The sequence below is a fragment of the Bombus vancouverensis genome, chromosome 2 (genome assembly GCF_051014615.1).
Source record: "Bombus vancouverensis nearcticus chromosome 2, iyBomVanc1_principal, whole genome shotgun sequence".
In the NCBI taxonomy this organism is placed as follows: domain Eukaryota; kingdom Metazoa; phylum Arthropoda; class Insecta; order Hymenoptera; family Apidae; genus Bombus; species Bombus vancouverensis.
The window spans coordinates 10,693,076-10,706,729 of record NC_134912.1 but is presented as its reverse complement, the minus strand read 5'-3'; positions in this window follow the sequence as shown (position 1 = coordinate 10,706,729).

The window sequence follows — 13,654 nt, the reverse complement described above, 5'->3', positions numbered from 1 at the left end:
TATTTCATTTTACACGAAGAGTATAGGAGTCAAACGCACTGCAATAAAGTTGGATAAAGTGGTCAAATCGAGAGTCGTTTAGAGATCGATCGTTTGAATAATTACTCCAGAATCTCCCTTTATTGTAGTCTTACTCCAATATTTGAATAATATTAATGATTCGAACAATTACTCATAAATCTTTCTCCACGCGAATGTTTTTCCGATTTTTGAAGAATGTTGGTTATTGGAATAATTATCCAAAAGCTCTTGCACATTCAAATTTCTTTATGGTTGGTTGATAACTTTGATTATTCATAAAACTATTAAAAAATCTTGCTCCTTTAAAATTTTCCTCTAATTGTTATCTATTAAATTTCTTCCTATCTCTGAATAATATTCGAATAATTCCACCAAACTTCTGCTCCGCTGAAACTTTCTCTCCATTTTCATATAGTTAGTCGTAATTTCTCTCCCTCTAAAACTTTCTTCCGATTTCTTAATAACGTTACTTGCTCCAATAATTATCCACAGCTCTAAGTAATTACCGATAATATGCAAGACTCGAAGCAAAAATTTTCTACAGAATGAAAACATATTCGCAGAAGCATATAAGTTTTATTCGGTCACTAATCACGTAAAAAGGTCCACGAACCAGGCAGTTTCTTTTCCTCTTTTTAACAGTCGGTGATCAACAGCGGTCGCGGACGGACAAGGCCGCTAATTATCGGAATTAATGACTCTCACTCGTTACGAGAAACACCGATAGGATAAAGATTAAGAGTAGGGGGCTGTTAGGGCGCTTTCATGGATTTTAAGGTACACGAGGAGAGACTTTATAGCGGGCGTGGTTGATGGGGGCGTTCGAGTATTTTTAGTCGTCCGACACTGGCACGCGCTCTCTTTTTTAACACAGTTCAAGCATCTGCCCTTGGTTAACGTCTCTCCCTTTTTTCCTATACGTATATAGATGTACTTATAATGGATATATAGGGACATACACAAAGTATGGTGGTTTATTGTCTCGGTTGAGAAATCGGATTAAGTTACTCGTTTAGAAAAGCGCGGCCACGCGCGTATATATAGAGTAACGAGAGAACAACGCTCCTTTATTCCTTATTCGTGTGTTCTCTTCTTAACTGAAAGTTCAATATTATTCGCACACTAACTTTTAATATAATACAAAATAGAGATTTCTTTTTGTTTGTTAATTTTTCAGATATTCTAGGATTTTTCCCCTTTTCTTTTTTCCTAAATCTATGCATTAATAATTAGATCGAATTCACGATATCGGGCGACTAAAGAAGAAGGAAGACGAAGAAGAAGAGGTAGAAGAAATGGTAATAAGAAGAGACACAACAGGTTTCGAGGATGCATATCGCGAATCGATTAACTCGATGTCATCGATTACACCGTCCTCGGACCCTCGAGTGCTCCCTATTAGCCGAATCCGATATATCATATAATTACTGGCAGGTACCGGTGAATGGAAATTATTCGTCTGAAGTTCGCCAATTACCAGAAGACGTCCGATGAACGATCGGCAGCCGTGCAACCACTTGAGAGGGCTAGGGTTACCTTAATGGACCATTCTTCGTGGTCTGATCATTTGCTTCTAGCACAAACTCTTATCCGATTCGTGAGATATTTATCAGGAACGTAGTTACCTAGATCAAGGACTTGCATTCTTGAATTTTCGATCAATTTTAGAGGAATATAATTTGAGCAACGTTTATCCGATGATCACATCTCTCTTGGGTTTCTTCTCGGGTTTGTCTTGACTCACTCCCTGAAAATGAAACAGTTGCCTAGGTGCTGTCGGATATGGACATAAAAATTGAAAGTTTTGAAGAAAGTTAAGGTCCATGAATGTTTATTCTTTTATTTTCTATTACTATAGTATACTCTTTTATCGAGTATAGCTCGATTGAAATTACTATAAAAAAGGCACCGACACACTAACGATTTGATAATTGAAAATATAGAATAATTGAAATGGAAATTAAATTATAATATTGTCGTTCACGGTTAATTCGCATGACTGTAATAAAAACAAGGGCACGTTAAATGTTTCATAGATTAAAATAAGCATTAATTGACATAAAGTGATAGGTTAACAAATCTTCTTAATAAAATTTCTTCAAGAATGATTGGTATCTATCTGCCACGATTGATAATTTAAGATAGAAAATAAATTTAGAATATGTACGTTAGAGAAATACTTATTTGGTTCTTTTCTTCGGCAGTCCATCTGTACCTGAATTATCCTATCTCTTTTAAAGATGTTGCCAAATAGACCGAAAAGGCCGACGAGCCACGCGTGGAACAGGGGAGGGAATTTAGATAAAACAAGGGGCGGGCCTGTTGTTCTCGAATCCCTCGTGGAAGAAGAATGAGCTGTGGTCGATGAGAAGCAGCAGAAAAAAGAAAAAAACGGGGCGAGAGCTCGTGCTTAGCACGCGTTGATGGCGCGTCCCGAAGACAAGATGACGATGATCATTGGGGTCTTCGAGGCCACACCTTGGTACACGAGGGTGAACGCTCTTCTGGAAAAAAGCATCGGTAATATATGCTCACCAGAATCTCGGTTGTCTGTTCCCTTTCTTTGCAACGACACGATTATCTTTTGACACGTGAATGATGCTTCTTGAAGATAAATTTTTGAATGAAGGTGGGTATTAGGAGGGGTGGGTGAGGAATATTTAGAAAATAAGGATGTGGTTTTCTTCGTTTCAACAATAATAGATTCGATAATGCGTTAATTAATTAAAATAAACTGTCATTGACATGTGCAGACGATATTGTGCTGGTGGCGGATAGAAAAGAGGAGTTAAAGGAGATGTTGAAGAGACTCAACAATTTTTTGAAGGAAGCCGATTTGGAGCTGAGCACGGAAAAGACCAAAATAGTAGTCTTTGAAAAAAGAAGGAACAAAAGGAGGCAAAGAAAATGGAAATGGGGAGAGCAAGAATTAGAAGAGGTGGACGAGATAAGATACCTAGGGTATATACTGCAGAAAAGCGGAAGTGATGAGAAGCACATACAAGATAGGAAAAAGAGAGTAACAATTGCAATGAAGAAAACATGGAGCGTGGGAGAAAGAATATTCAAACAGGACTACAAAAGGAGAATGAAGATGTTTGGAGCACTGATAGAGAGCGTGGCGCTGTTTGAAGCAGAGGTATGGGGCTGGAACATGGAAGAAAGACTGGACAGAGTTCAAAGGGGATATGTGAAATGGATATTAGGCTTAGATATGACAACACCAAATTATATATTGGTAGAGGAATGCAAATTAATAGAAATAAAAGAAAAAGTATTAAAAAGAGTAGCAAGGTACGAAGATGAAGCCCTAGAATCAAAAAAGGAATTAGTAAAGGAATGCATAAAGGAAAGAGAGAGAGAATGGGGGAATGGTCAGGAAGAGAAAAGAGCAAAAAAGAGAAAGAAGGGACTAGAAGAGGTGGCAAAAGGAGGGACGCAGATAGAAACAGGAGAGGAGCAAGAAAGGATGACAGCAGACCAAATTATAGAAGACAGAAGAAAGAGAGAAACAGAAGAGAGGGGGAAAAGGATAAGGGAATCCAAGTATAATATACACTACAGAAACATAGTCAAAGAGAAATTACCAAAGTACTTAGAAGGGAAGATGAAATGGAAAGACAGAAGAATACTGGCAAGATTCAGATACGGAAACGAGACCAAAGTAAGGGAATATTGGAAAGAAGAGGGGAAACAAGATGCAGAATATGCAGAAGGAAAGAAGAAGACCTAAAGCATGTATATAGAAGGATGTGAAATAATGGGAGGACCAAAGGACATATGAAAAACGCTAAACGAGACTGGAGAAGGTTCAGCAGAACAGAAAGTAATAATAGAGAAAAGAAGGGCAAACGACAAGAAGGAGGCACAGCAAGGAGGCTAAAGACCAAAGTTGCAATAGTTTTTTAGTCATTAGTTGATAATTTATAGTTCCTAATGTTTAGTTTTTAGAGGTAGAATAAGCAAGGTAGTGCAATAGAATAGAGTGGAAAAGAGGGGAGGTTGACATATAAGAAGAGAATTAGATGTAAGAGATATAAAGCCGAAAGTTCGTCCAAAGCCAAAAGGCACGGACAAAACAACAATAAATAAAAAAAAAATAAAATGAACTGTTTATTAATCGAAATTGCTAAGTAAAATAATACGAGCAGATGTCAGAATAGAAAGTTAGCTTAGATTCTATTTCCTTAGTTTTGATCACAGAGATATGAATTTGTGTACACATCCGTTTATTACCAAACGCAATACGTACCGCAATACCAAACGTAATACAATCTCCAATATTATTTAATATGCAAAGATACGCAGATTCGATACTGTCTTCGTATTTAGTATTGAAGTATTTGCTTTAACATTTAATGGGAGAAATAAATTTGTATGTAGGTTGCATTTCTCTAATTTAATATGGAATTGCATAAAAATTCGCACTTTACTAATATACAATAATCTACCCAACCTACTCACGCGACACGCGTATCTTCTGACACTTCCATTCCTTTCCACCCAATGCATTCCACATCTAAAGCAAGACTCGCGTTTCGTCACGGACGAAAAGCAACCACAAGAGAAAAATGGTCCCTTGACACACGCGGTTCGTAAAGATTCGATGGTAGCCATGTCATACGGTGCTCCCCGATATTTTTATTACCATGCTACGATCTGGATTGGTCGATATCCCCGCGACGATCACACTGTGGCCGATCGCACCCTTGCAATCGGCGCGAGCTGTGGTCCAACCGGAATCGAATTCGCGCCAGCCGCGCAATAAATCCCGAGTAGCTCTATCATAGATTTATCATAGTCACGCACTCGCGCTTGGTCTACGATAATTGCCGGATCGTGGCGTGGTTTTCGTTCTTCCAAGTGTTTGGGGAACCTCAAAGGGGGAGGACGTCACGAGGGTGAGAAAAGTAATGATTCCGGACATTTTTCAATAGATCGAGGGCGTGAAGGGCAAGGAGTGGAGGTTTGGAGAAAGGGAGAGAAAGAGAGAGGAATTTGATTCGGCGATTCCTAGTGGACGTCCGTTTCTTTGTGATGACACGTACGATCGCGACATTGTCACACCTGTCCAGGTGGATGCGCAGAGGGGCTGGAATCAAGGTGTTGCTTGTGATTAAGTGGAATTGGTTTTTAGTTCTTTTTTTGTCATTCGTTTGGTTGTCTTTGGATTGATGGTTTTGATTTTTGCATTTATTTTTGGATAAGTTAGTCTTAATTATAATTATAGAATTCTTGCAGCGAGTGTCTAGAAAATAACGTTGTTTACATAAGGTACCATAAATTAGGAAATCGATGAAATAAATTAATAAAGAAGGGGATGTAAATTCTTGTACAATTTTATACTATTTTATTTCATTCGTTAGTTGTCTGACTGTTTCTAAAAAAATTTTTAAAACGACAAATTTTATTTATGGACCGAATAAGGATTTATAATTCAACCTATTAATCGTCTATAGGTAAACATATTTGTCTATCAACGTCTCTACTATATCACATAATACAACGTTTTACAAGCTTTCTCAATAAAACTAAAAATTCAGAAGGTGGAATGCAAGAATAAAATTTTGTTTTGTTTGTCAGTATTTTATAAGTCGAGGTTTAGTTATCAAATCATTAGACTACAAACCGTATCGTACCATGATGATATATATGTCCTCAATCATTCAACATCCTCAAGCTATAAAATTTAATTAAACCTCTACCACTAATTCCTATTTTCATTGCAATTGGCGCGTTATAGCACGATTCAGCGCGTCCTATCTATTTACTCGCGAATAGCTTTTCCTCCAACGAATTAACTCGGCAGACTAATAGCCTCAGAAAATAGACCGTGGATCGTAGATCTTTCCGAATGATCTTTCGGTGTACCTAGGACCCTCGACGTTCATGCTGCAATTGTAATGGCTACAGCCCCGTGCAATCAATCGCCGATGTTTCCTGGGGTTGCAGAAACATCGTCTTTATTTCCACGTGATTCACGTTGATCGCGGGGAACCAAGCGTGAGATTAAACGTTCTAAGCTTAGGATGAACATACTTGGGAATTTTCTCTGCACCCTTGGAAATTATTTCTCTTTCGAGAAATTCTTTTGTCTATCAAGATTACTGACTTGTGGATATTTTTATGGTAAGAGTTGATAATATCCCAAATCATGTTCTAATCGATTCTTGTTTTTCACACAATTTCTCAATATCCTCAACGCTGTTGTTCACTGTTTCTATAAAAATCTAATTGATGTTGGATGCTCCACAATCAATTAATCCGAACTACAATACATTTATCGATTCATCAAAATACATTTCATTTACTTTTCAAACAATCCACACATCATTCACCCTCAATATATATATATATATAATTATATAGATATAAAATATATCTCATCTGCTCTAAAATTAATCCACACTCAATTCAATTTCCATCCAATTTCTCATATAAAAATTCCTCTGTATGCTCAGCGCTATTAACTTTGTAAGAGTCTACAACAAAAAGCAAGTAGTCCAAACTAAACTATATTGGTTCGTCAAAATATATCTCATCTGCTCTGCAAACGATCCACGCTAAATCCAATTTCCATTCAGTTCTTCGCATAAAGATTCCTCAGTATCCTCGACGATGTTAGCTTTCTATATAATAATCCATATAATAATTGACGTTCCAAAAGCACTTAGGCCAAACTAAGACATATTGGTTCATTAAAATATATCTCATCTGTTCCACATACAATTCATATACTGTCCACCCTTCACTCAATTTCTCGCACGAAAATTCCTGATCGTCGTCGCCCTTTCAGCTTCCGTTTCCACTGCGACGCTCGATAAATTCGAGCTGTCTGTGCAACCTACGCATAATTTTTCCGTAATACCATGATAAACCGAGAGGGATGAGTCTTTCTCTTCAACGGGACTTGTCAAAATAATGTTTGTCTAGCTAGAAGGCTCGCGTACAAAGCTTTGTCGGCCGGTAGTCTCGGCCAGGACAACTCCACCCACGTCAGTTATGAGACTTATGGCTGTTATGATTGTCATGTTTTGTCAACTCCTTTGTCATCGACAAAAGGGCTGCCAGCCAAAGGATCATGATCTTTTGCTGTATGGTCGAATAGTCGAGCGCCGTGAAGTCGACGCACAAAAGTGTCAGCGGAAGTTTTCTTGGCTCAAAATTCGATACGTCATTGCCGAACCAATCTCTGGTTTACTCTTCCTCGCGCTGAATCCTATTTTTCGCAAGGTGACCACGATGGATGAATATCCTTGCAGTTGAATGTCACTCACGTTGCAGATATCGTTCTGGTAGATTTGATGTCTACGATTTACAATAATGTGAAACAGACGAGGAATCGATAGAGATTACGTAGAACCGTACCTGATAGATGAATTGTTCATATTTATGAAATTTTATATGTTTACGAGCACGATTAATGAAACAAATTTTACTAAATATTGTAACTACGCTACGAATATTCACGCAACGTAATAAAAAGAAAAATGAAAGCTGAATAGAGGCTAAATATTGTGTAAATATTGCAATGTATGAATACCAAATATTATAATATTGAGTCTGTAAATGGACAACTTTTCGATAAATCTTCTAGGAGCTTTAACTGATATTTGGTAAAAGTGTAAGGCGCAAGTAAAGCAAAGTACTGTTATACATGTAGGGTGTTAAAAAAAAGGGTCCGATACTTTAAGGGCTTGTAGTACTCACCAAAAGGAGCAAAAAAGTGCCCGATCAATGTAGGTGCCGCAATCAATCTTTTCGACGTAAAATCGATTTTTGTCACTTACGAACATTCGATGTCACGAGCGAATTTCTTCCTTGAACATGAACAAAGAGATTGATTCGGAAACAGGTTAGTTCAAGCTCGTCAACGCAAAATTATTGCTAGTTTCAACAAAGATTACTTTATAGACGCAAACGAACATTACCTAATAGATTACCTTATAGATAAAAATCGTCGAGAGGATTGATCGTAGGACCTACATCGATTGGATATTTTTTCCTCCTTTTGATAAGTCCTTACAATTGGGCATCCTTTTTCACCATTCTGTATAGTTATACGGTATTAATTAAAATTCTTGAAAACATCACTTTTGCCACCCGCGTCTCCGCGAAGCGTCGATCGAAGCGAAGTCAGAGTGAAAGCTGGATGGTGGACACGTTAAAAGGTTTCTTTACGAGGTCGTAACAAGGATCACGCTACCGGGCCCACAGTTCACGGGGCTCTGTAATCATAAACCGCGACATAATATCGTGGAGGAAAAGCGAAAACCACACATTATCTCTCCTCTTCCTTTTTACACAATTCTTTCGCTCCGTGTCGGTGTGTATTCGTACATAAAATGTTTTTAATACACTAAACATGGGTGGACTTGCCACAAAATAAAATTTTCTAGGTTTAATCTTCCTCTCTTTGATACGGCGAACATTATTTGTCCGAGATTTGCGCAATGGTTCGATACTTTCCGATCGGCAATATGTAATAAAACAGCCGTAGCATACGTAGAATTGTGTAAAAGTGTAATAGGGAATTTCTTTGTTTCGTCTGTCCGAGGGTAGTGGGTAAAGTATTATAGTAAAACTTCTGTTTGTTTCTTTCGTGAAAATTTATGTCTAAAAGAGGCAAGTCGAATAATCGCTTAAGGATGTACCAAATGATTTTTTTGGGCGATTTGGCGTTGTTCAAAGGTTCCAAATCTTTGAAGGAGATTTATAGTGCTATAAAAGAAAGACGGATATATTGATAAGATTTACAACGTTCACAGTTAATCTATTATATAACTAATGCAGTAACTAATGCAATAAATTGGAATTTTAGGAAGTATTTTAAGTCGTTGTAACGAAAGATGAATATAGATAATAGAGATAATATAGATAATATAGATAATATAGAGAATATAGATAAACGTAGAAATTTGTATAGTAATTCGGATATTCCAGATTTTTTTTGTACGAATCTTTTATTCCCATTTTATATTCTATATTTTATATCTTTTTTTATACATGTATATATCGTACAGGTTGGAACTTATGTTACAATTCGATACTTCACTTATTCCTATCACAATAAAAATCGTGGACATGAAGTTTTCTCAACAAGTTTACATTTTCACAAAGCTCGGTATATTTCTCCTAGCGGTATCCATCCTACGTTCGCCAAACTTTTGCCCCTTCCTGCCCGAATCTCAGAAATTTCATTTTGCACATCGACATCAATCAAACGAGTATTTAACACCGTCTGCTCCGGAACGTGCGCTTCGATAAAATTATACAGAGCGAAGTTACATCAACTCCTCTCGCGTCCTTTGTCCATCAATCTTTCAAGCACCTTCCATTATGATTCGTTTCTTTAATAACGAGTTTCGCTTCGCGTTTTCTTCTCCGCCTCGCGCCTTTTCTTATCCATTCACGAAGGCGTTTTATCAAAGGATAATGCGATCTGTCGTACGACTTTTCGTCGTTTCTTTTCCTTTTCGCGTGGAAACTGCGCCCGCCAAGGTGCATACCTGAGCTGTAATGTTAAAAGTTAACTGTTTTACCAGTCTACAAAAAGGTCATTTACAGTCTGAATTATATATTTTCCAATGGCTCTCGTCCCTTCGACGAGTTTTTGGATTTGCATGCTTCTCTTTTTGGGTCTACGGCCTCGAATTGGTTCGAAGGTCCCATCGAAAACGACCGCTGAAAAATGTTAAAATACTGTTACTTTATGACTTTGTACTTTTTGTATTTTAACGATATTCATAACAATGACTCCAAGTGACCTAACTGTCTCGACCAACTATGCTTTCACCTATATTTTTGGAACACGAGTATTTTATTCTTTACTCGATGGTTATGCCTCGAGTCGGACGCGCGCATAAAATCTCTACTTTTGAAAAGAAGTAGATATTCTTTTGCATTTTCTCCGCACTTTTTTCTTCTAGCCATGGAAAACGCTTGAAGGAAGGTTGGAGGAAAGATCAGTGAACTTCGGTGAAACTTCGTGATGCTTTTTTTTTAAGGAATTTTTAATATCGCATTCTCGTTCTGTCCAAATGAAAATTTTTGTTAGCATAGTTTCTGAGCAATTAAAGAAGGACTGGTGGTACATGGTGGTTAAAATTACATTTTATATTTGCTATTGTTGTTTGTACGTATATTTTTTTAGCATAACGATTTTAAAAGTTACAAATCAAAATATGAATCATGTATTTCGTTTTATTTATCGAAGTTGTTACCTTCTTTTCTCCTTCGTTTTAAGTTAATTTCAAGTTAAATTAACTTTCTCATACTCATATTTTAATCATCCCAAGTTTCTTAACTTTCTATAGGTTTTTTCAATCTTAGAAAGTAATATACTTAGATTATAAAATTTGAGAAAGTTGAGAAGTTACAACAATATGTAGCTAACGAGATCGAGACCAAATCTGTCGATCTAATTTTTTATTCCTCTTCTTTTAACGACCAAAACTCGCTATCGTTTCATCTCCTAAGCAGAACAAAAAGACTTCGTGCCTGGGACGTAAGCGACAGTTTTCGACAAAGTCGACCTTCATGCTTCAAAAAATGTTAAACCATACTACAATTTACTGGACACGTACCGGTCATCGTTGATTCATCGCGGGCCTTTTTTTGTTTTCTCTAACAGCCACGAAAATCTGGAGCAGTCCCGTTTTTTTTCCCCTGTGTCTTACCATCGCCTTCACGGTCCACAAGAATTATTCTTCTTCTTCAGGAATTTCTGACTTCTCGTGTTGCGGAAAACGTGCGGAAACATGAAATACCACCCATTGACGACATACTTCTTTGCATATTTCCTACAGAGATCGGTAGAGCGAAGTAGATTCGTATCACTACAAGCCAATGTTGTAGAAACCTTGTACTTGTCGGATAGATTTCAAAGATTTAACACGCTGACTGTCACGATGCTCATCGATGATTTTTTATTGCTATTATAATAAAGCCAGTGTCATCGACTAAAACGCGTCGATGAACGTGAGTAAGTAGATAATATTGTGAAAAAAAGAATTGGTCTTTCGATAATAAAAGATGGTTGTTACAACGTAAAATGAAATATTGTAGTGAAATTATATAGTAACATTTGAATGCACTGTGGTGCACAAAGTGAAATATAAAATTCGCCTGGCAGACAACGTGTTAAAGAAACTTGAGAAAGATCGGAAAGATTACATTGTATTGGGTTGCCCTGCTTTTACATTTATTATCTACATAAAATATCAAGATGTATATACAGTTTCACAGATAAGCTGTTACAGATCTCCTGATACTTTGATACTTAGCATACAACCTAGGAATGTAGGTACATAATTATTTTTCTAAATACGTAAGCTTCATTTCTAACTCGTTCCTTTCTTCTCTCTCTCTTTCTCTTTAAACGCTTTCCATTCTTTAAAAGAATATCCTTAACAAGTATATAACGTTATCTAACCTGATTTAACATGAAATACGATAATTCGTATAATTCGGGCATAAAAGTTGCACGAGTTTACAGAAATAATATGTTTCCATCTTCAAATATTAAATCTTTTCTCATATAAAGAGACGCTACAGAAAGAGAATCAGGTCTCTAAATCAGTTCTGATTCGGAATAAAAATGCCGGAACGTGCTCATGAAACGAGTTCATCCAAGAGGGCGAGTACGTCGCGAGTTTCCCCGATGATCCTATACAAGCAACGCGTGTTCCTCGAGATGCAGAATATCTTCGTAAGCCGTAAGCCAAACAGGACTAGCCGGCAAACCACTCGGGTCGTGCGTTATCTGTTTGCAAGCTAAACCCACGGGCACAAAGCGTGGCCAAAGCTGGTGCTTGCATCTTTTCCAAACGATAATATTGCGACAACGGTGCACAATATTTGCGTGTTTGCCCCTTTGCCACTTGGGCGTCTCGTCTCTTCCTTTTGCACAACAGATCATCGGCACTCGTCGTTACTCTCACTGGAGATTAGACGAAAGTTTGGCGTCAGTTTGATGATAAAATTTCCTGTGAAAAATAGTTGAATATTTATTATAGAGAAGTTCTATGTTATAGAGTGTGTGTGTTCTATGAAACATTTTGAAATTTTACCGCAATGATTGTGGCAAATAATGAGAAATAACGGTAACAACAGATAGTTTGAAATCTACTTTTTGAATTCTACAAAACCGTGCAAAACTTCGAATATCATATTTTCCTCTGTGATAACATTCAAATTCCAGGAAATTTCAAAGCTGTAGCATCACGTAGTCACGGAAAAACCACCGTATCGCGTCCAATACAAAAATGAAATTAAAAAAGCCAGGAGAGTTGCGCCCGAAAAAAAGGCAAGGAGAAAAAAGAAAACGAAAAACAACGATTGGGAACAAGCTCGAGTATCGAAAACAGTACAGTCGTACGCGGTTAACAGAATCCACCAGTAGTGTGTTTCCATGAACTATCGTCGCGTTTTCTTCCTCGATTATACAGACGAATCTCGCATTTTCCGGAAAATAGTACCGCCACCCCTTTTTATTTTTCTATGGCGACAATAAGAACTCGTACAGACGTGGAAATCTCTCGTTAGATTTTTACAACTCGATACTCCGCTATGCCAGAGTCGTCGGAATGTTGAACAAAGCCAACTTGAAAGTCATTTCTTTGAAATTAAAAACGAAGCTGTTTTTACACCAAATCAAAACCTTAATACTATTAGTAAAAATAAACTTCGAGTCAGGTAGCGTCTCTTCCTTTTTCTTCTGCCCTTTTTTCTTTTTTTTTCTAGTTTCCTTTCCTTTTTCCTTTTTATTAGAGGTAGACGAGTACTGTAAAAACGTCACGAATTTTATAGTCAAAGGGGCCACTCGTACTTTAGTTCCTCTATGTTCTTCATCCCTCTGGCGATCCGAAGAAAGACGTAAAATAGTAAAATTATTTATGTCTTTGACTTACACGTATCCTTGCCATCTTTTTGGTTCGATTCATATTTTTACAAGGCCGAAAGACCTTGTAAAATGTATTAACCATGTGTAAAATAATTTCAAAAATTCAGTTCTGACTACAGATTACCTCCTAATACCCTCTAAACCCATGGCAATGAGATTGGAAAATATTTGTTTGTTCAAACGTAAATTGCATCCAGCTAGATTTGGCCTGAAATAAACATAATGAAATGCCTATAATTCTCTCATTTCTACAATTCCCTTTCCTCTTTCCACCTTCCATCACTGCGGGTATATTTTCACCAGATATTTTTAGATTAAGGGGAAGCCTGAAATTCGTTCATGGTCGGATTTATGAATTCACTACTGACGAAATCGAAGCGTAGTTGTAGCTTTCTTTCTTGGTTCTTAGTTTGTAGTTTGTAGTTGTTGTGTTAAATGTATTTTAAGTTCTTTGTTTTGTTAATATGAGAGCTGGTAACTTTTGTGAACCGTCGGATCATCTTATTCTTGTCTCGAATCTCAATTGTCTTACAGGCAATATCATTTTTCTTATGTAATACCTTTGAATCTTCACAACTTACGCTACAAATTTACCAAATAACTAAAATCTGAAATATATTCCTTTTGTTACTAAGATCAAGTAGCATCTTTAAATATAAATATTTTGTATAGAATTTCCGTGTAAACAGAATGTCAAACAAAGAAATCTATACGAATCCATTCAACATC